We start from the raw sequence: 23914 nt of genomic DNA on the forward strand, positions 1-23914 counted from the left end.
GGAGGTCTTTAAGTCTTTGGCCCTAGCGTCTCTGGACACATCCAAGCAAAAGGAAAAGAGTAGCTTGCGTTCATAATAGATCACTTAACCATTTTGGGGTGACTGAAAGCCATGTGTGTTTACTCTTTAGGGAAGAGCTGGCCCTTCTGGGACATCTCAGCATGTGCTTCAGGTGAAATCAACTATTTCTCACAAAATCTAATCTCTGCTTTTATTTTTCTCACTTATTTTTAGATAGAATCTTCTTAAAAGGCTCTGTCCTGCTTGGGATTCCCACCAGGAAGCCCCTTGCAATTTACAAAACCAAGTCCCACATCCTTCTTGTAAAATGCCTTTTCCTGGCACCTTGATAAATCCTATTATAGCCATAAACAGGAGCTTATAAAGCCCACTTTTTTATTCCCATGAGAATACAGAGACATAACCTTTTTGGTAGTTCAGAGAAACCATGTGACCACCTTCGGTTGGTGCAGTGTGGATGGTGGTGATTTCTTGGGAGATCACTAGACTTTGTGATAAGTCATTGTGAAGGAGATGCTCTGAAGACCCAGAGGAACTCCGAATTCCTAGGGAACAGTGCAGCTACTAAATTGATATGGCCCAAGCTATAGTCGTTATATAATGAGAAACCAGCCAGTAGAGCTTACTGGCTGGGAACATCAGAACTGAACTTTACTTAAGTAGGAAAGAAGCTTTTGTTGTGTTTGTCTATTTAGAACTAGATAATTTTTATTCCTGTAGAATAGTATAACCTCAAACATCTATACCCACCTAGACTTTTGAATCCACTCGAGGAATTTCTCTCTCTCTGTCTATTCTGTGTGTTATTGAAGGGTTCCCATCATAGTATATTTTTAAGATCTTTCCCCATATCCCTCCTCTGCCGCCAGACTGGAGGCAGTAAAGAGCAGTGCTGGCCTTATTCATCTTCTGGAATGTATTCCTGATTATCATAACTGAAGCTTTCCCTAGATTGCCCTAGGAAGTGATGGGACACACACCTGAAGCCTTTTGTTTGTGTATATTGATTCTCCAACAGAACTAGAGGGACAGGAACTGCAATTCTAGAGGATCTGAGGTCTCAGCAGCACTACGAATATTCCAAAGTCCCAAACGAGTATTTACGTTTTCTTTCTCTTCCATTTTCCACAGGCACTGCTTAGACAATTGGCCCAGTATGTGGATGAAAAAACTTGGCTGTACTTGCCAGAGAAGATATCCAGAGTCAGGTAAGATGGGTGCTGTCCTTCCCGGATGCTAATGTGAAGAACTGGAAGTAATTTTTAGTTCTGCCTCAAGACCAGGCGCCGAGCAGTGAAGGCAAAACATTCTCTGTCCAAAGATTTTGTTCAAGTATAAAATGACCAGAAACAAAACAATTCTAATGTCTGGTTACAAAGGTAGATGAGGGCAAATGTGAGAGGCTCAGAAGGACCCATTTTATGGTGCTCCCTTTTCTAAGAAGGGCATTTGTTAAATGGCTTTCTTGGAGTGAGATCTTCAATATGTAAATGTGCACAGATGGCAGTTTCCAAACATTTCCCCTTCCCACCCCCCAACCCTACCAGTAACTCGAGGAAAGTCAAAGTATTTAGAAACCAGAGTGGTTTTCTTCAGATGTTCAAATGACATAGTTCCTTCCTCACTCCACCCATGTATCTTTTCTCCTATTGGCCATGAACTTGTGAGAAAAAGAATTAGCCTGAATCATTTACCAAGGAAAGTGCCTTGGTGTAAAGAAAATATGGTCACTGAAACTTCTAAGAAATCAGAGCCCTGGAGGTGCTGGAATGCTTTGCACAAGACTATGAAGTTCACAGAACACAAAGACTGGCTTGCTGGCACACCAGAGACCAGAAAAAATCAGCGAGTATTTGCAGTAAATTATGTGTGATGAGTCCCCAAACTGCATTTTACATGTTTAGGTAATGTTATATTTTCTACTTTTGAAGAGTGAAGTAAGTCACAGTTTATGGAGTATCAGCTGTGTGTTGGTCACTCCATATCCCTTAACTGCTGCCGTTGACTAATAGTTTAGCCTGGCCAGTGTCAAGTTCAAAGTTGAATAAGATTTGAAAATTCACAAGAATCAAGACTCAAATCAATTCGGTTCAATTTTATTTTCCCATAGAGATATTCATGGGCTCGTCACATTATAAATGGGCTTTTAATACCCAGGAGTTGTCAGCCCAAGCAGCTGTCGCTTGAACTGAATTCTTTTGCATTGGAGGTAGCCAGAGAGGATGACTTGAAGGTCAGAGTATAGCTAGCTGTCCCTGCTAAGAAAGAAGACCAAGTAACAGGTGTAGGTGGGGGCTGGACAATGCCAGGCCTCTGAGAAGTGAAGCCAATGCAAGCTGTTCTTCAGCTGCTGAGCTTCCTGAGCAGTGGTCTGCAGGACATTATCCAGTCTGCTGTGGATCAAGGTGTTAAAGGTGTTTGGGAAACTTTGTATATCACATCATGGAAATTTCTAAGAAGCTCCCCATGACATAATAAAGATACTAAGAAGATTTGCAGCAAACAAAATGAATTATATCCCCTCTCCTGTGTCCACAGCCCAGGGCACCTCAGACTTATTCTATATTATTTCGTTATTTACTACTTATCCACACTCTATGAATATGACATTTCTCATATCCTATTTTATAAAACACAAAGGGCATTTAAATAAGACCCTCCCATCAAAATGCTCTTTTAATCAAATATTTAGTTCATGGTTCTTTTCTTTTCTTTTTCCATTTTCCACACATGTGGTGTACATGCGTGTGTATATTTATGTAAAAAAATGACTGCTCTAAAGAAGACGAAGTGTTGGTGCCTAGGAGAAGGGCATCCAAGCACAGTTCAGTGCAATCTGTGCCTGAACACTGCCTCTGCACGTCTAGCTGCCTAACTTCTCTGAATTCCTGCTTCCTCATTAGTGGGATGGGATTTCACAATACTCCTGAACAAGAGCATGCATGGCGAAGCATTGGTGTCTTAAAAGTTTGTTCAGAAACGATTTGTCAGAACTGTTGAACAGAATACTCTCTAGAAGCAGAGTGCCAGCAAGAACCTAAATGATTGTGAGTAGACTTGCTCAGGTTGGCAAAATGACATTGTCCTTGGGTCTGGCCAAGCCAGGGAAGTGTGTGTGTGTGTGTGTGTGTGTGTGTGTGTGTGTGTGTGTGTGTGTGTGTGTGTGTGTGTACACACTATGGAAGTCATGGTGGGTCAAGGGCAGGGCTTTTCAGTCTTATCACTGTTAACATTTCATGCTTGAAGGCTCTTGGTTTTGTCTGATTAGTGGTCTTCCTGGTCTCTGCACACCACATGTCAAAGAGTAACTCCACTTCAAGTTGTGACAACCTGAAATATCCCCAAACTTTGTCGGTGTCTGTTGTATAATAAAACTACCCCTAGTTGAGAAAATAAATTTAAACTTACAAGTAAGAAGCTCTGGTGAATGTGTATACATGCAGAACAAGGGAGAGGGGTGGCTAAAGAGTAAATGTGCCAATACTATAAAAGGTGAACCTTGAGATTGCCCCCCCCCCGATAATTTGTTATTCAAACAAAACTGTAGGAGGCTGATATAAATTCCTAAGTGTCCTAGTATATCTTCTGTTTGTGGTATTTCTTTGTAAGGCATTTTAACTATTCATTTCTAGAGTTATTCCTTCATTGGCCTGGGATCCATTTCTCTTTCCTTATACTAAGGCATCCAAGAGAACGGAGCCCAGAGAGATTGAGCAAAGTTGATAATTTGGTCAGCTGACGTGATCCTGGTACAGTCTAGAAATCAACATGATAGAATATATTATGGAAAGGACACTTTTCTAGTACTTTGTTAGTAGACTTACTCACCTGAATGGAAGTTCAGTACTCTCACACCAGCCCTTGATAACTGAGACAAATTCCTTCGGAACAGCTGTATTTTTAAATATGGATAGAGAAGGACATGTGGGTAGGTAAAGATGAACGGAAGCAATTGTTAATTACAGAGAGAGTATACTAAGAGGTAAAGGTGGAAACAGAAGGAGCAAGCATTTGCTGGAGGCTTTTACAGGGCCGAATACAATGCTCATGTTTTACACATGTTATCCTTTTTAATCCTTGTCATGATGAAAGCATTATCATCTCCACTTAAAAACCCAGGCTTAAGGAAGTTAAGCAACTCACTCCAGATGCAGCAGCAGGTCTACAGACATCTTGGGTGTCTCAAACACCTGGGTAGTCTTTGGGTGTATGGTGTCACAAATGTCTCTCCTGTCTGTCTGATGTGAAGGGCAGAGACCCGGGAAGTTCCTATGCCCCAGTGTCTTATCTCCACCCTAGCATGGTTAACATAAAATGCAGCCTCTACTGTGGGCCTCCAGTGCCCATGGCAGATCCTTCTGTTGTCTGAACCTGTTCATACGATTGACAGGTTACAACATATGTGGCCTTGGCTGGGTGCCCACCCCATGCAGGGCCTCCACACTGCCAGGAGCCCATTGTAGCTGAGTGATATGTAGATTATTTCTCACCATGACTGCAAGCTGCCCGTGGTTGTGTTCATCATCAGGTGGAGAAATATGTTTTTCATCAGGAGCCAATCACTCATCAGCCAAATGAGGAACAAAACACAGATGGTTAAATTACCTTAATTCCCTCCTACCCTATTCACCAGGTATGTGCATTTTAACATACACCTTTACAAAACTACCCATTACTGCTCCCCATTTTCAGAGACCCACAAATTACAGAATAGGTTGTGAGCTCTATCTGGCATTTTCCAGTGATGGTTATGTTTACACATTAATTTCATAAGTTAAACACATTTATTAATTAGGCTTCTATTATATGTCAGACACTATGCTAAGACTGAGGAAAAGATGGGAAAGAATAGAAGCTTTCATTCCAGTGGATGGGTGATGTACTGGGAAGCAACGGAAATAGGCAGAGTCAAATCAATTCAGATGGTGGGAGAAGACTGGTTTTGAGAAGTGAAATTTGAGTTGATGTATTCTCACTGAAGCTCTTGGGAAGGCAGACTGTGGCACAAGCTGGTGCAGGCCCATTGGAGACCCCGATGTTCAGTCCTAAGCCTTGAGTCTAGCCATCACACAGCAATAAAGGATTGCTTTTGGTTTGTGACCCCATTGTTACTTACAGAATTGATTATTAAATTCTTCTTCTTTTTTTTTTTTTGGTTTTTCAAGACAGGGTTTCTCCATGTAGCTTTGTACCTTTCCTGGAACTCACTCTGTAGCCCAGGCTGGCATCGAACTCACAGAGATCCACCTGCCTCTGCCTCCTGAATGCTGGGATTAAAGGCATGCTTGAGCATCTGGTAAAAGTTCTGATTCTCTCACCAGTAGGTGTATACTACCCATGTTCCTATGGTGCTTACTAAGGATTTCAAAGGGTTAATGACACACATAAACTTGATTCCAGATTGTTGAACTTGAAGTAGCTGAAAAGGTAGATCAAGGAGAGATGGAAAGATGGCTCAGTGGTTAAAGCACTTGCCAAGCAAGTGTGAGAACCAGAGTTTGGATTCCTATAACCCACATAAATGCTAAGAGCATGTGGCAACCTACGTGCAATTCCAGTACTCAAAAGAGAGAGAACCCCTGTCCCAGAGCAAGATGCCTACCTAGCCTAACCCATATTAGTAAGCTCTAGGTTCAACTGAGGGACTCTGCCTCAATGAACAAGGTGAAGAGCAATCAAAGAGGATGCCTGATGTCATTCTTTGGCTTCTACAGACATATAGACATGTAAACACACACACACACACACACACACACACACACACACACACACACACACTTATCAAGCACATGTGTAAAAAGAGTAAAAACTTAAAAAAAATAAGAAAACAACATGGTCTTCACTGCTTATGAGTATGGATCTTGGCAAAGAGGAAGAAAAGATAATTATTTCTTTTCCATTGCAGGCAAGTCAGTATTATATTATAATTGGTTGAATTATTGCTTCCAATGTATATTCCCCAAGAAGCAATGTACAACCAGTCCTCTGCTGTGGCTCATGCTGACAGAATATACTTCTTCACTTCTTGACATTGAGATCAGCTATGTGGCTCCCTTGACCAATGTAATATCAATGGGCTTTGTACATGCATGGTTGTACTTTTTCTCCCTGGTTTCATCACCTGAAAACATTGCATCTTTGTGTGGCTGCTGCTATCAGCCTGTGCCTCAGAAAGCCTGGAGGCAAACTCCATTTTTCACAGCTTCAGGAACTATGCAAAGGGGGCAGATCTAGTCCATCAGATGAATACTTCTTTGAATGACAGTAAAGGCTGACCTAGAAGGCACTGTATTTAGAGGTAGTTGTTTTGCACAATTCTTGAGACAGAAATTGCCTAACATAGGTGATCCACCATCTGAAACATGGTATTTCTAGAGTTTTGCATATGTATGGTACGAAAAAAAAAGTTACAAAGAATCTCACGTAAGCACAACTGTCAGATTAAATCATCTTTATTTCACAATCATGAGATGATGTTTGCGTGCGTACATATGTACACACACATATAATCTCATAGAGTAGATTACAGGAAGGTAAAAGTAAAGAAGGAGGAATTGGGAGGAAAAAGAAGAGAGATTAAAATTGTTACACACTGGGGAAGAGGAGTATTCCCCACCAGGAACCTCTGGCTACTTTAAGAAAGAAGAAATGGAAGATACAGTGAGAACCTGAACAAGTATTTATTGGGAGTCAGAGACCACACCGAATGCTTTACATATAACACTTAATATAATAAGAAGAAACACGTGTACTTTTTTGCTCAAGCTAACATCCACCTACTATCTCTTCTCTGTCAACTTTAAGAATAGCTTCTATTTGTAGTACTCAGTCCTTTCTTAACTTCATAAACATTTTAGAAAAATTTCTCTGGGGGAGAATGTCCCATTCCCTTTTCTAGCTTGCAGAAGATGCCTCTTCTTGAATCCTGGTCCCCTTTTTCATTTCTAAGTCATCAGTGAAGTCTGTCCATTTGTCTCTCTCTCTTGCTGCCCTCCCTCTGTCCCTTCGAAGGACACCTGTGATTATATTGTTTCAACCTGGGTAATGCAGGATATGATCTTCATTTCAGTATCTCCCTTAACTAGATCTCCAGTCTCCTTACTATCTGAGAGAATACATTCACAAGTTCTAGGAATTAAGAAGCAGATATCTTGGAGGAGAATCATTCATTCCATTACATCATTTTGGAAATAATCATGTACAAAGTTTATAAAACTGTATCTTCTAAATAAATGGCAATTTTCTATTTTTCTCCATTCAACACACCACAGTTATTCTCTCCTTGATGTCTTCTCTGTAGGTAGCATGGTACTAACTCATTTCTTTAAATATTGACCCTCTTCACTGTAGCCAAGAGAGCCTTTCTAAACATATTATACCCTAGCTCATAGAATTCCCTTTTAAACAGTTTCTTGCTGACTCCCCCTGTATTCAATTTGATGCAGAAATTCATACTATGGAATTAAGGAGACCTTTCATAAAGTAGCAGCTACCACCCTGAAGTTACCCTGAAGTTCCTCACATCCAGCCCCCTGGCCTTAACATATGTCCCTTTTCATCCTTTGGTTCAGGTCAGATGCCATCCTCCTGGGGAAACCATTCTGATTCTCCATAGCTAGGCTGGGTTAAACATCTGTATCCCCATCATAACGCTCCTTATGTTGACTGGCTGTTGGTTTTAATCATTGGGGATATTTAATAAACATTTGTTGCCTTAATGGGTGGCATGAATAAATGGATGAATGAGCCACATCTTCACTGTAGAAATGTACTGTCCCTCTGAGATCCACCATACCCAATATTTGTTCTCAACCTTGATTCACAGAGTGTAAAGTTTATTTGAGGACCTAGTGACTACCCTATTCTAGTCACATAGTAGACATATATATGTCTGGTGTGCATAGTGTGTGTGTGTGTGTGTGTGTGTGTGTGTGTGTGTGTGTGTGTGTGTGTGTATGAGTGTATCCGTATCACAAAGCCTTTTAACCAAGCTTCAGAGTTAGGAATTAGCATTCCTCTCTGATTGTGTACAACTGGAGATTACAATGGCTGGAGTTAATAGTTCAATAAGAATGATTCTCTAGTATGGGCTTACTGCTCAGTCATTCATAGACACTTCTTGGCACCAACATATTCTGTTTTCTTTCACCCCTCTGTGGAATATTCCTGACCACACCGAAATCAAGGTGCCAGTCTGGTGGGTTGAAATTCTCCCAGAGAAAGAAGTGAGTAAAGCTAAGGAGTCTGGCAGGAGGGCTTCTTCCTGTTCCCGGACATGCCAGGCAAGGCAGTAACCATATACTAGCCAGTTTTACTGGAACAGGCAGGCCCAGGGAAAAGCAGGACATGGTGGCCTCTCTTAGGGACAGGTTACAGTTTACAAGATTCCACTCTTCTAATGCCAACCTGGCAGTGGGGTAGTGAGATGGACTCTGCCACCAGAAGGAATCTCTGCTTTGCACAGGCGGTGGATTACAGGAAGGATGTGGATGCCCAACCGTTCATATCAGGAATTCTTCCTCAGGAGAGAGCAGACAAGGTTGTTGATCAGAAGAACTTGCCAAATAAACAAGGCACATTTGATACAGGCCAGCAGCTCACCATGGACTTAGAGACAACTATTTCCTTCCTCTTTCTCTCCTAGCTTCTCTAGGTCGGCAGTCTGTGGACCTATCTCACTGGCCCTCACAGCTGAGTAGGAAAAGTCACCTGTCACTTTCCCAGGTGGGCACAGTCTCAGGTGTCTCATTCTTGAGACATAGTCTTCCAGAAGAGCCATCCCATAGCAGACACTTCTTTGAGTTGTCTCTAGGTCATATGATCTGGGTATATGCCGGTAGGGGATCTAAAAGGCTATGACTTGCAGAGAAAGGCAAAATGGGCTTCACCCCCCCTTTGTCTGGCAGTGAGTTTTCATGACTAAGTCCTGGACATCGCAGTACAGCTCTCCATGCCTGCCTCTCGCTAATGAACCCAGCAATCACAACTAGGATCGTTACATTCCAGCTTCCTGGGGTTTGCCCTACCCTTGTGAATCAGAACCTTTGCAGGGAGGTCTTAAAGAGTTACAGGTCCTGAGAGTTACAGGAAGAGAGATGGAGAACCATTTTGAACCCATGCCTCATCACAATTATTTTTGTAATGGAGCATGATCCCCAGGGGGATCCGTTTGGGGGTGGCTGAGCTTCAGAGAGCTGTGGGCACAGATTTTTGTCTCTGCTATTGAATGTGTGTGACACTAAGAAATTTACATCTCTTCTCCTGGTGATGGTAGTAACGGGACCCACGTCTCTGGGCTGCTGTGAGCATACGTGAGTGTTATGTAGACAAAGCAACTGATGCATGGAAATATCCCATAAATGTCTGGGGTCACTATGGGTAAGGAAAGATATCCAACATTTTAGGGCAGAATGCCATTTGACTCTTCTTCCTAGAAGTTTCTTGTGATCCTTCGTATCTGTGGCATTAGCTGTATTCTTTCCCCTCACATTTCTATATACATATATAGTATGTTATGGATAACATACATTTTTAAAATATTTACTTTAAAATATTTAAATTATTTACTTAGTGTGTGCACATGCATACACCCATGTGCCATGGCTCACGTGGAAGTTAGAGGACAGCTTTTCAGGAGTCACCTCTATCCTTCCACCTCACATTTGAAGCAGGGTCTCTCTCTCTCCTTGTCTCTGCTACTGTGCTGTGTACACCAAAAGAGTGTTCTGTCTCTCTCGGCCTCTCATCTCACCACAGGAGTGCTGGGATTACAGATGTGAGCCACGCTTCTGCTTTTTATGGGAGTTCTGAGGATTGAACTCAGGCTTTCAGGCTTGCACAATAAGAGCTTTTACTTGCTGAGCCATCTTCCCAGTCTTAGTTTTGTTTATTTGAATCTTTTTTTTCTTAGTCTAGCTAAAGGCTTGTTAGTATTATCTATCATTTCAAAACTCTAGCCTCTTAATTTCACTGATTTTTCTCCCATTACTTTTCTAAACTGTGTCTCATTTATCACTGATCCAGCCTTTACTATTTCCTCCCTTTTGTTCAGTTTGTTTTATTCCCCCTTTAGTTCCTTGATATAAATTGTTTATCCAATCACCTTTTTGGAGAGAGGAGAGAATATATACGCATGTATGAAGTGTGTGCGTGTGTGGTGTATGCATGTATGCTCACCACACATTGTGTGTGGTATATGCTCACCACACATGGAATCCCGAGGAAGTTACCTCATGCTCGGCTCTATCACCCTGTACTTTATGCCTCTCAGTGGACCTAGAGCTAGCCTGGCAGCAAGCAAGTGCCAGTGGTCCTCCTGTCTCCACCCTATACAGTGTTGGGGTTCCAGGTTATGTGGCCATGCCAGGCCTGGGAACTTGAGTTTGGGTCCTTACCCTTGCTCAGGAAGTACTCTTCCCACTGAGCGGCCTCCCCAACCTTATCTGATATCACTGCTCTATCTTCATGTGTAAGAGATTATCACTATAAATTCTTCTGGAACTATTTTTTCTGTATCTCAGAGATTTTGTAAGTTGTTGATATTTTTGCTTGTCTCAAGACATTTTTGATTTCTCTTTTGTTTCTTCTTTGACTTACAATTATTCAGGAGTGTGTTTTTTACTTTCTACATTTTTTATGAATTTTCCAAGCTTCTTCCTGTTATTGATTTCTAGCTTCAGATCTTGCAATCAGGAAAGATAATTTACATGACTTTAACCTTCTTGAATTTGCTAATGCTTGCTTTGTGGACTTGTGTGATCTGTGCTAGAGAAGATTCCCGTACACTTGAAAAGAATGCAGAATGTGCATTCTCCTGCTCTGGGTTAGACTATTGTATGAGGTCTGTTTGTCCAGTAGCATCATGCAAAATTTCTTTTTTTTTTCAGGGATCTTTTGTTTGGACCACCTAGTCATTGTTTAAAATTTTACTATTGCTACCTATCTTCCCATTTGGTTGTATATTTTCTCTTTATGTCTGGCTGCTCTGTTATTGGGCGCTTGCATCAAGGTGCAGTTGTCCTCCAAGGAAGTAAAGCCACTTATCATCAAGTGTAGTGATCCTGCCTGCTGGTGACAACTTTTGTCTTCAATTTAGAGACAGTCAATCCTTCTTCCTTTGGATTCTTATTTGCATGGAATGTCTTTTATGTACTGGCTGTTATTTCCAGCCCACATGTGTCTTTAAAGCTAAAACAAGTCTTTTGTAGGCAGTACAAAGTTAGCTCTTGTCTGTTGTTAAATTTACATCTTTTGCTTTGAGACTTTAATAATTTTACAATTGAAGCAATTAATGACAGTTAAGGAATTACTATTTCTATTTTGTGAATTTTTGTTTTGGAGTTCCTTTGTTGAATTCTGTCTCTCTTGCTGCCTTCCTTTGTCATTAGCTGAATATTCTAAGTGCTTTCTCTTTGCTTTTGTCCTTACTATAAATTTTTTTCTTTGTGGTTGTCATGAAACTTATGTAAAACATTTTATAGTTAAAACAATTTATTTTACAACTTATCTGCAACCATATACATTACATACATACATATATATTTCTACTTAAATTTGTACTTATATTTCTTCATTTTTATATTATGGTGTGTACAGTGAATATACATATTTTAGTTATTGCATTTCCATTACCAAATTATTACAACTATGGTTATTTTTAATACTTTATCTTCTAATGTTCATATCAAAGTTGGAAATGATTCGTTCACCACAATTTTAGTTTTATCATTTTTAGAATTTCATCATATTCTTATCTTTAGACAGTTATTTAGAATTCTTTGTCAAATCATAGATATCCTCATCTTTACAATTGAGTTACTTGGCCTTTTGATAGCCCTTTTGATCGCATTATATTTCCATAATTATTTTTAGTACTGTGGCCATGTGTTTTTGTATTGTATGAAGAAGTAAGTATCTATTATATTCTTACTAGAGTAGCTTTTGCAAAATAATTACATGACCAGTCTAGGGATTCTAGGTTTGTTGTTAGACAAGGTCCATGAGTGAGTTTGTTGTTGGTGTTCTTCAACAGAAAGGCTTGGTACTGTATCAAGGTAACATGAGGTGTCTCATCTCCCTTTCTCTACTCTGCCCAGGCTTAAGGGAGAGTAATGTAAACAGTCCTTCCTGATCTCCTGAGACACCTTTATTTTTCCAGTACCCCCAGGTGTAGTCTTTCAAATGTTTTCTTAGCACTCGTGAGGCTGTTTTCACGCATGGAGAATTGTTCAAATTGATGATCCCACGAGGAGATGAGTGATGAGAATCCTTCTTCTGCCACCTTGCTGATGTCTTTCTCCTCATAAAATTTAGTTTCTTCACTTGAAGAATAAACAGCACTGCTTCTAAATGCTTCTCTGGTCATAGGTTGTATGTGATTAATACTATTTATGGGAAGTGGGGGATTTGATAGTGTTTACATTTTTATTTATTGAACAAATGTGTATAGACCTGGAAATACAGAAGAATATTTATTGACCTATGGAGTGGTCATAGTTCAATGTGTGACACATAAGAAGCATTCACTAAGAGATATATACAAATGATGATATTGTTATAGACTCACAGAAAGAATCAGGTTGATTCAGCACACAATTGTGTGATTGTAGGGTAGTCACCCCAGGATTTACATTCTAGCAGTTAGAAGCTGGTGACTTTACTAAGGCACTAAACCTATCCATGCTTGAGTGATAGCATCTGTAGAAATTGACAATGTACTGTGTTAAGATGATATACCATGACACAGAAATAGACCATAGGCATTCAACATACATGGGCATTAAACACCAGCTCTCTGCTTTTCTTAAATATCTTATAAATTATTTTGATAAATAACTTTGTTTTACAATATAAAAAATACTTTTTCTGAAAACATGGACAATGTTTGTCACTATAAATAGTTAAACTGCTTTTTTTTTCTTATTGTATTGCAGATATTGGGACTTACAGATCAATAATATAAAGCATAAAGATGTCAGACTATGTCCTCTCAAGTGAATGATTCCAATACTTAATCATTAGGCATGATTTTGTTACAAAACTCCACTAATGTTCTTATATGTAATATTTTTTCCATTTTTACTTTAATAAAGTATGTTTGTTTCCTAATCAGAAATAGGGTTCTTACTGCCTGCTCACCAACTCTAAAAGGTCCTCCTCCTCCTCTCTGCCTCCTCCTTTCTTCCCCTCCATCTCTTCATTCTCTCTTCATCCTTCCTCCTTCCCTTATTACTAACTAATTGGCACGACCAATGTTCTAACCTTGCTTGCAGTAAAAAGTCAACCAAACCTGCTTCCTTTGGTTCACATGAAATGCTGTTCTCTTCTAGCCACTGGTCCTGTGACAGCATATGCATTTGCTGTGATGTTTTTATCTTATCCTCTCTGGAGCGGGACTTTGGGAAGTAGGAGAACACGTAAAGGAGCACCTATTGCATGTGGAGGAAGAGTACCGTGGGTCTGGCTGGATCGTGTAAGGGAGGAACCTCACAATGTCTAGCTACTGTTGTTGATCAGAGATGGAGGGTTGGGAGGCTCCGTGCTATCCTTCACAAACTGCTGCTCCAGCAGCTCTTACCAGCTGCTGGGCACCTGACTTCGTGTCCTTATGACCACAGTAAACCAAGGCCCAGGCTGCCTGTGCCTGTTTCCATAGAAATGAGAATACACAGCCAGCGCTTCCTCTTCAGGGCACCTTGTCCCTTTCTTCCCTATTTTCTGATGGTTTATGACAGTTGCTTGGATTTCACAACAGGGAAATGTGTCACACAGTCATGCAGTTCCCTATGAAGAAATATATGTTCTTCTCTTGTCTCAATTCTTTTTTGAAAATGCAAAAAACCAAAGGAAAGAAGCACTGTCTGATAAACTTCTCCATGTTTATGTATTTCCTCTGCAAAGGACACAAGGAAACAGAGGGGCTATTGGTAGTGAGGACTAGGCATAAGGGTCTGATTTTATGTTGGTCAGATAGAGAGGAACTTCTCATGAATAGAGATGGTCTAAGTCCTGCATGGCCCCCAAAGGTAATGCAGACCTTTCTGGAAGAGAATGGAAGACTTTACTTCTGGTCTCCAATTATTTCAAGGACAGCAAACTCAAAATCTGTTGATCTTTGGGTGTAGAAAAAAAAGCCTTCTTTTAAGCCCAAGTTTTTGTTGATCAGTCATTTTTGTTTGAGCCACTCATATTCAGCTCTCTGTATGACCAGGACTGGGAAGGGTGAAGCGTAAACAACAAAGGAAATATCTTTAAAGATAGGCTGCCCAGAACCAGACCTTCAAGTGTGAAATCATTTGCAGGAAACCAATATGGGGCAATTGATAAGGGCAAGGAAATGGGGGAGAAATGAGCCGAGCAAAGTATGGCTGAAGGCAAAGAACGTCAGCGAGAAAATTCATATTAATATCTTTTAAAAAAATGTATCTTTTAATTAAAAAATTTCATACTTCATATTTTAATTATATTCTTTTCTCTCCCCCAGTTCCTCTCAGATCCTCTCCCTTCCCTACCCACCCAACAACATATTATTTTTCTCTCTTAAAACAAACAAACAATTGTCTTGCTTGGTTGTTGTCTCTTGGGGGCCGCTCCTTTCTGAAGGGAAATGGAGGGGGAGTGGATCTGTGGGTGAGGGGAGGTGCAAGGGCCTGGGAGGACTGGGGGAGGGGAACTACAGTTGGGGTGTATTGTATGTGAGAAGAATCTATTTTCAATTTAAAACACACACACACACAAACAAAAACAAACAAACAAAAAACCTGAACAAACCCAAAACAAAAACAAAAGAAGCACAAAAACCAACCAACCCATCATCATCAACAACCACAGCAACAAATGAAGGCCATGGAGCCTATTTGTGTTGGCCGACTGCTCCTGAGCGTGAGGCCTGGGGAAAATGGGATGAAAGCAGAAGCTCAGAGGTGTCCTGATGCGCAGCCAGGGAGTGCAATCTTTGTAGGACTTCACCTGGTCAAAGGTTTCTGGGGTGTCACAACTTCCCAGGGAATTCTAGCTTTTCTGTGCACACAGGCAGAGTAGGTTGAAGTCATGTAAGAATTGTCAAGAAGCATCATGGATGCCAAAGGCCACAGAACATTGGTAAAGGGGGATCTGCAGAGATCTGAGTTGACCACCACAATGTTCCTTCCACAGAGGGATTAGTCCACCACCAGGCACAGGTTAAATGAGCAGATTTCCAGGTCCTCTGCAGTTGTCTAGCTTCACGTGCAATCATATCTCTTCTTGCTGTGAGAAACCACTGTTGTTTTGATGCCTGTCATGGATCTCGCTCTGTAGACCAGGCTGGCCTGGAATTCACAGAGATCCACCTGGCTCTGCTTCCTGAGTGCTGAGATTAAAGGCATGCACCACCTCTGCTGGGCGTGGGAAAGCACTGTTTTAAGTGCAACTACTGTTGCTATGGGCCAAGGAGTCTATCACAGCTGAGAGCAAACCAGGACCAAGGAAACAGGAAGCCCGGCTCTCTAAGGAGGAAGGAAGTCTAGTGTCTCCCGAAAAGCAGGAAGCCATGCAGTTACATTCAGTTGAATTCTTAGTCTGGCCCTGGTATTCTGTGATTTGGAGAATCCATTTTGCCCTTTGAAGGAATCTTCACTGCTGTGAACCATAGGACCTTTTTCACAGAGTTATCGGCAATGCCTGTGTGTTTTGCCAACCACTCTTCTAGATTCTGAGGATACAGAGAAAAATAGGATGGATAGAATTCCCATTTCCGTGGAGCTCAGGAAATGGGATGGCACAACCACACACAGTGAAGTCAAAGCCTTATTTCCTTGAAATGCTCATTCTTTCAGTCTCCACCTGTGGTCTCCATTAGTATTTGTTTTCCAGCTTCATGGGACTTAAGGACAGAAGCCACATGGTCAGAATTGTTCCAGTGTAGTGCCTACCAAAAGCTGTTGTATAAATCCTATTCCTATGAAAATTGGGAGAACATAATGTAGAAAGAATTTTCAATGAATAAATATAGATAATGGGGGGGGGCTTCTAGTTACATGAACAAAGCTAAAAGACTTGTTATCTGAAAAGCAAAAAGTAAAAATTATGGAGTTTTTTTTTTTCCAAATGATACTGAATATTATAGGGAAGAGCAATTTGAACTAACGGTAATCTATTTACCCATATTTCCATGCTTGCCTTGTGTAACTCAAATGTCAAGCATTCCAGCCTGTTGAAATTGGGATAGGTGCCCTCAAATCTCCCCAGTTCCATACTTCTCTACATCTTGCTGCATTTCCATAACCTCTCTGACTCATGGCCTCCTGCTCTCTCACACTAGATCATTGTTTTGAACCACACTGATTTAGACGTCAGAACCAGCCACTTTATTATTTTTTTTGCCTAGCAAAATCAACTGACATATAAAATCAAAACAACCACAAGGAAACTCATCCATGTGCTTTTGCTGAACTCAGGGTAGAGGAGGGTTCCATCACTGGAACATTAATTAAAGAAATGAGAGCATCCCATTCTCCTTGTGACTGTACACGTCATAGAGCATTGCTAGCTGGGGACCACTGGGTCTGCCTCTTCTTAACTCCTTCCATATTCTTCACCTGCCTCTTTCTTCTCAAGTTTTTTCATCTCAATATAATCTGATCAGTTCAATGGATCTCATGGACTCTCCAGTTATGGTTTCTTTTCTCAACCCTAGAAGTAGTTTGGAGTTTACTTTATTTCTTGGGACAACAAACTTTCTCAAACTCCAACCTGATTTATATCTTTGTCTTCGGAATATTTACTTATTTGTGTGTGAGAGTACTTACAATGTGTTGACTCACCACACAAATAAACAACTGCTTATAAGTTTTTTGAACCGGGGCCTTTCTGCTAAGACTGTGTCTAAGCCTCACACAACTTTTTCTCGAAGTTGGCCTGACTCCTCATGCACAACTTTGTAAAGTTAATCACTCCCTTCTCAGGGGTTATGGGATTTTACATACTTCATTTCTCCCTAGAATGTTGTTATTAACACACTTCAGAAGTTTTCACAGATGTTCAACTTTGCCTTGTTTTCTTTTTCATTATTCCACGAAGCCAGAGAGGGCAAAGTAATGTTTACACCCCTGACTCCCATTGCCCCCTCCACCGTCCCACCTCTCTCCCTTACCCACTAGAAGAACCAAGGCCTGGAAATAGATGCATGTTCCCCTTTGTCTAGAAATGAACTGGCTTTGATTTAGGAAACCAATGCTAATGGAGACTGACTTTGCCGGGTGTAACTCCCTCTGGAGCCAAGTTCCAGGAGCTGGAGACACAGCTTCTGAGCTGGAAGCCAGCAGGGCTTCTGCTGGTGGTTGTAAGAGGGTACCTGCTTGGCACACAGATCCTATTTTATCCCATCCAGCGCCTGCTCTGCCTGTTCTGGTTAAGGAGGAGGAAGCTTCCTCCTTAGTGAACTCTTCTCAGTCAGTGAATTTCTAAGACTTTGACTTCACTCTCATTTCCAAGGTTGAGCCTGTGATTACATGGTCAGAGTATATTCCATATTTCTGGCCTCTGTTCAGAGATGAGTGTGGGAACGAAGCCAGTTTAAGGAGGCTCAGTTTCTCACACTGGGAAAATCCTACTCATCTTTCAAGACCATGAACTTGACTGCTCTCTATTCTCTACTCCCACAGAGCGTGTGCTATGGGCTCACAGAACCTGTCTCCAAAAATGTTCTCCTTTTTGTCTGTCTTTCTCTGGGCTGGGGAATGTAGGGACAAAGGTTATTTTTAGCTCTCTATCAGTCCACCAGAGGGAAACTACCCCATGGTAGGTATTCAGGCAACTTTGATCGACTGAGGGGAGGGGTTGAGGAAGGAGGCTTCTATCTGGACAACTGGGGGGCTCTGGTTGAGTGAGGGGACAGGGCTCAGGGCTCAGGTTTTGGTGACATGGCACTTTGAATCTGATCTCCAAAGAGCCTTATTAAGAAAACAGTAAAACTGAGAATTGCACCAATGTCTCCAGCAGACTCCCAAGTCCCCATTAATGACTCCTATAATAGCTTTCCATTGCTTCCTGTTTCCCTAAGAAAGTCTCACATTGTCATCTCGGCCTGTTAAACGTTCTGTGGGCCCATTATCAAAATAGCATTTTCAGCTTCACTGAACACATGTAGGAAATGTTGTCGTGTTTAAAAAGAAGAAAAAAAAAACCTCACAACTCTGAGAATAAGCACAGATTGTATTGGGTAATTATCTCCTCTCCAATAGCTTTTTGGAAAAGAGGATATTTCTAATTTTTGGAAAGCTAAGCTGTACATCTAAAAGGCTAAGTTGTCACTGATTAGATTAGTAACTCAACAATTGAAACCTGACATCCAATTAATTTCTCCTTCCCCCCACCTCCTGCTCTGTGCCTCTCAGGCCAACCTTTCTTCGTAGTAATAAAGACAGATTGCTCACAGATTTTTGATGGGTGTTTGGTGCAGGGTCATTTCTGATTACGTTTCTGTGGGAGTGAAAAGCAAGCCTGCAAATTTAAGAGGAGAATGGATCCCAAACATATGATGATGCTGGGGTTCAGACCAGGGTCACCCTGGATAGAAGGCGTGGCTCAGAGGAATGCACGGGCTGCAAGAAAGATGGGACTATAGGGACTGGAGATGCCCAGCTGTAGATTTGAGTCTGTGGTTCATCATCAGCTGCCTTATGACCATTGTCTGAAGCACTCAGTGTGATACCTTAACTATGCCTCTGCAATCAGAAGGGCTGGAGGGTGAAGCCTAGCTCTGCCATTTGTCAGAAGCACATCCATACATTACTACTGTTTTTTTTTCAAGCTTTGTTATCCTCATCTGCAAAATCTGGATGGAGACATCATCCTCATAGGTTGTTATTTTCTCATCTTATCTATCCTCCCACCCTCCCATCCAATTTGAAGTAGAAGATCCTGCCTAGGTGGCTCCAGATTCTCTGGCTTCAGTGAAGAATTGGGGCTGTACCCCATATAAAGATGAACGGATGGCTTTTAGGGACACAGAGGGGCATGAATACGTCAGCCTTTCAAAGCCACGGAAGGCCTTCTAGAGGTATGCTAAGCAAGTTGCCAGCAAGGAAGGACAGGCATTCTTCAATGATAAAGGAGAGAGGACTTATGGGCAAAGGACTGATGGCATTTCAAGGACATATGAGGAAGGTGAGGCTGGAGCAGGAGGTTGGCTTCGGTTCCTAGGTAGGCCATCTATATCATACAATAAGTGATCCTCAGACCTCCATGGACTTTGAATTGCCCCAATACTTCATCAAGAAGCAGTATCTTGATCTGTGAGAGAAATGCAAACAGAAACCTCAATAAGATACCCCTCCACACACACACCTCTTGGTGTCGTGTCACTATTATCAAAAGGGTAAGGGGCAACCAAGACTGGCAAAGATAGGGAGAAAAAGAAACACTTGCCCACTGTTGGTGCCCATGTAGATTGGTGCAACCACTATGGGAAAAATATGGAATTTTCTAAAGATGTAAGAAGTAGGACTAGTATATACCCAGCAAAACCTTTGCTTGGTGTAGTCCTAGAGAAAATGAAGTTAGCATCACATTGATGTCTGAGTCCTTGTGTTCAAAGTAGCACTATTCAAAATAGCCAAGATATTCAAACAGCATAAATATGGACCATCAGATGAATGGGTTAAGAGATTGTGGTGTAGCTGTCTGTGGATGTACTGTTACTCATCCTTACAAAAGAAAGGAATATTTTCATTTACAGCACAGAAAAACCTAGAGGACATACTAAATAAAGTAGGCCAGATACAGAAAGACACATATGAAAGGGATTCACTTATATGTGAAATCTTAAAACAACAGACGAACACATAGAAACAGAATAGAAACATGGTGACTAGGTAACTTGGGAGTGGAAGATGGAGATCACGGAGTACATACAGCCTGTAACACAGGACTCATTAGTTTAGAGAGCTAACATACAAAACAGGGTCAATGTCATTAATAATACTGTAGATCATGGGGAGGAATTCCTAAAAGAGTAAAATTTAGGAAACCAGGTGAAATGATGAAGATGCTAATTAGCATTAGTGGATAATTGTTGTCTATATATATGGATAGCATATATATATATATATATATATATATATATATATATATATATATATATATATATATATATATATATCCAAACACCATTTGTAGACCCTAAATATATGAAAGCAAGCATCCTGGAATCCTGGAGCAGGGCTAAGCCAACTTTATTTGCAGCTGCTCTTGAGGACCTGTAAGATGCTGGTGATCAGAGAAAGAATGGAGACAGGATTGCAGAAGACAGATGAATGCAAAGAAAGAGCTTAGCTCCTGTCCTCCCTGGGCATGGGTGAGTCCTAGGCCTCAGAATAGTGGGTGCTCCTATCCAGAATGGACTGGAGATGTAGAGGCTGGAGGAAGTGAGGCTAGGAAGCAGAGTCAACTCTAATCCTGATGAAAGATGCTGTAAACTAGGGCACTGGACAAAGGTGAGGGGAGAAACCACCAGCCTGAAACTGTACTAAAGCTGTGGAGGATAGCATGTCTTGTGGAGTTGCCAGGGCCCATGCTTAGAATCACCTTTCTCTTTGGTGTGGTCATGGATGAGAAACTGCAGACAATCAACTCACAGTTAAAGATATGAAAGAAAAAGTGAGAAAGCCGATCAGGCAGTAGAGGTATCAGAGATGAAGCCGAGCCTGCTCTCAGAGTTAGCCAAAGTAGGGAGACAGATTTTAGCTTATGGAGACTGCCATGTGGCTGCTCCTTGAAAGAGGAAGGCTCGGGTCATCCCACAGCAGCCTCTCCAACCCAGATTCAGCCCCTCATTCAAGACCAGTTCATGCTAGAGAACAATTTGCTTTCTTTCTTACTGACCTTGAGAAAGTTGCTTCATACCCCTGGGCCTCACTCTTCCCAGCTGTTAAATGGCATGATGAACGGTGGTTTGCCTGGCTGCTTCACAAGGCCACTGCCATGTGAGCATTTCCTGGTTAAATGAGAGTGGACAGTATTGCATTTCCTTTAGGGTAGAGCTCCAGTGGGTCCCAGGGAAGCCAGGGCCCCTTTAGTTTAGAGGGGGTGGGAAGACTCTCTGGTTGGTTGGAATTAGTTATATTGCTCTTACAGGGGGAACTGTACTGATTAGGAGAACCCACTAGCGGCTTCTGGCAAGGGATAGTATGAGTAATGAAGAAGAAGCTTGAAAGTAAAAAGAGCTGTGTTCTGGGTGGATGTCTGTGCTGTTGCGTGGTTTGTGTGAAGTCACAGTGAATAATAATTGGCTGCTTTGTGTTTTCTAGCCTGGATGACAACCAGAGAGGTGGGGACAGCCACTCAATATCCAAGGCAGCCCACAAACTTGTGCCACCAACTCAAAACAAGCACAACCCACACTTAGCAATGACAAGTGCTCCTGTCAGCCAGCAGTGACCGCGAGAGCACAGCTTGTAAGAGTAGAGTTGGGGTGGGAGGTGAGGGCCAGACAGGGATGTATAAACTGGGGCCTGCATGACCTTGAGGCTATGTGCAGGACCTGGGTCATTTTCTAAGCACAGTGGGAGCTCACTGAAGGGTGTAGGTAAGGATCTTATAAGGTCAGCAATGTGTGCAGGCAGCTCCGTGAGAAGTGGATGGAATGAGATAATCCTTGTCAAGGGCTTTGCTCAGACCTGGGCTATAGTAAGTGCTCGAGAAACACTACCTAGTTGCTATCATGAATGTGATAGCTGTCAGGTATTAGCTCAGCCAATGGGGCCTAGATACCTCCCTCTAGCAAAGAGATGGAGCTGTGCCAAACTTGCCTTAGCCTGGCAGCTTTTCATACATTGCACTGGATACTTAATAGTGTAGCTCAGTCGGGCTTGAGATAGAAGCAAGTAGACACTTCCAATGACAAAGGACCAATGGTGTTTCCTGAGTGGTAAGCAAAGTGTAGTTGGGAAGGAAGCCCCAGCAGGGAGGCTGTGCCCCCTAGTGGGGTAGGGAAGAGGAAGTGTTACTCGCTGGTTTTGCCCCAGAGTCCTTAGTTCATAGCACTTCTGTTGTTCTGGGTTATTTTAACATTGAAGCTCAGGATTTCCAGGAGTGCTTCTAAAGTGGGAACATGTGGAGCATATGGAGCATGGCGTGGTTAGGCCCTAAGGAGAAGGTGCTCCAGCAGGCTTGCAGTCCACTTAGTAGACTAGGGACTCCAGTGGGGGAAATAGATGATCCTATGTTGTGATGCTTCCAAGGTCTGTCTCATCATGCTCCAGAAACATGAACAGAAGACAGTCTGCAGCTGATACCCAGAGCCCAGAGACAGTGCTAGGGCTTCTTGCTGTTCTGTTTATCCTCAGATCTGACTGGTCCCATGTCTCATCCAGGCAGGGATTCTTCTTCTGACACACACTGTAGTTGTCTGATGCAGTTGCTGAGAGAATTAAGCATAAGAATGTTTGGATCTGGCTCAGACCAGTATACAGATTAATGACCCTTTGAAAAGATGATGTGTGTGAAAATCCTTTGTAGTATGCCTGCTATATAAAGGGTACTCAACAAGCTCCCAGGAGAGGTAAGCTGTTATGTGTCAATGTCAGGGAAGCAAGAATGCGGGTCTTGAGTGTTTAGCAGAGTCCATGAAGACCTCGTGAAATGCAGGCTGCTGCTGTGCCCTCTCTTCCGGTTCCGATTCAGTAAGTCACAGATGGGCTGCGGTCACCAAACTTTTAATACCTTCTTAAGTGATTCTGATATGGGTGTTCCCTTAGGATTCATCTTCAAAAGTCGCTGGGATGAGTGGGTAGATCATGTGATGCAGAGATTCTGAAACTCAGGCTAAGTTAACACATGCTAGGAAAGATGATCAGGGGTGAGAGGTTTAAGTTTGTACTATGAGGTGGGGTTGTGCAGGTGTGGTTTATATGAAGAACGTTGTGGGAGGCTGATGGCATTAGAAGAATACTCTATGAGGTTCTATGCCTTCATACTAGGGAGTCCCATACTTCTCGTGTGCCAGTTCCTTCCTCTGCTATAAGAAGCTTCAAGGTCCTGCTCATCTGCAACCCCCTTTAAGAGTCCCTCTGTCTACCCCTCATGTGACTTAGTTACTCTACAAGTCCCACAATGATGATTTCATTCATTAATTCAGTGACCAAGGGCTGCTTTACAGAAGGAGCTTCATCAGGGATGGTGACTGAAAGGCTTCTTTTCCTCTAGACTGGCTACCAGACTGAGGAGTCCGTCTCTACCATGTTTACATTTTGTGCAGGATTGCCTAAGGAGTGCTGCCCTTTCATGGATTCAGAACTGGGAGTCAACCTGTATTTTGTTTAGGGAAAGGGCTAAAATACTCCTGTCTAAGTTGGAATTGAAGGGCAATAGGCCAAGGAGTCAACAGGAGCGGAAAGAATGGGAAGGCGAATCAATGTGAAGGATGTCTTTTTAAAGAGGGAGGAAGAGTGAGGGAGAGAGAAAGGAAGAGAGATGCAGAGGGAGGCCAGTGGAAGGAGTGGTGGAAGGGCAGATTATGATCTCAGCCTTTACTCTTTTCATGACTATGTTGCATATTTTATTCTCACAGAACAATCAGAATAACCACTGTCCTAAAAAGCAAAGGGTTGAGAGCAGAATGTTAGGTGTTGTTGTTATGTGATGTTAAAGGCCATAATCACCCGTTTAAGTAATAATTGAGATTTGAATCCAACTCTTTGGGTTGTTACTATGCCTCCCACACTGTGTATCACACATGAAGGGCATATCTTGTGTGTGTGTGTGTGTGTGTGTGTGTGTGTGTGTGTGTGTGTGTGTGTGTGTGTGTGCTGGTTCATCATGTAGCCATGCCAAACATCACTAGTCAGTCACATATGTTTTGTACCATTGAGTTGTTAGGGCCTTGATCTTTCTTCACACTAAGCTCCTAGAACAT

Source organism: Peromyscus maniculatus, chromosome 4 (assembly GCF_049852395.1).
Source record: "Peromyscus maniculatus bairdii isolate BWxNUB_F1_BW_parent chromosome 4, HU_Pman_BW_mat_3.1, whole genome shotgun sequence".
Taxonomy (NCBI): Eukaryota; Metazoa; Chordata; class Mammalia; order Rodentia; family Cricetidae; genus Peromyscus; species Peromyscus maniculatus.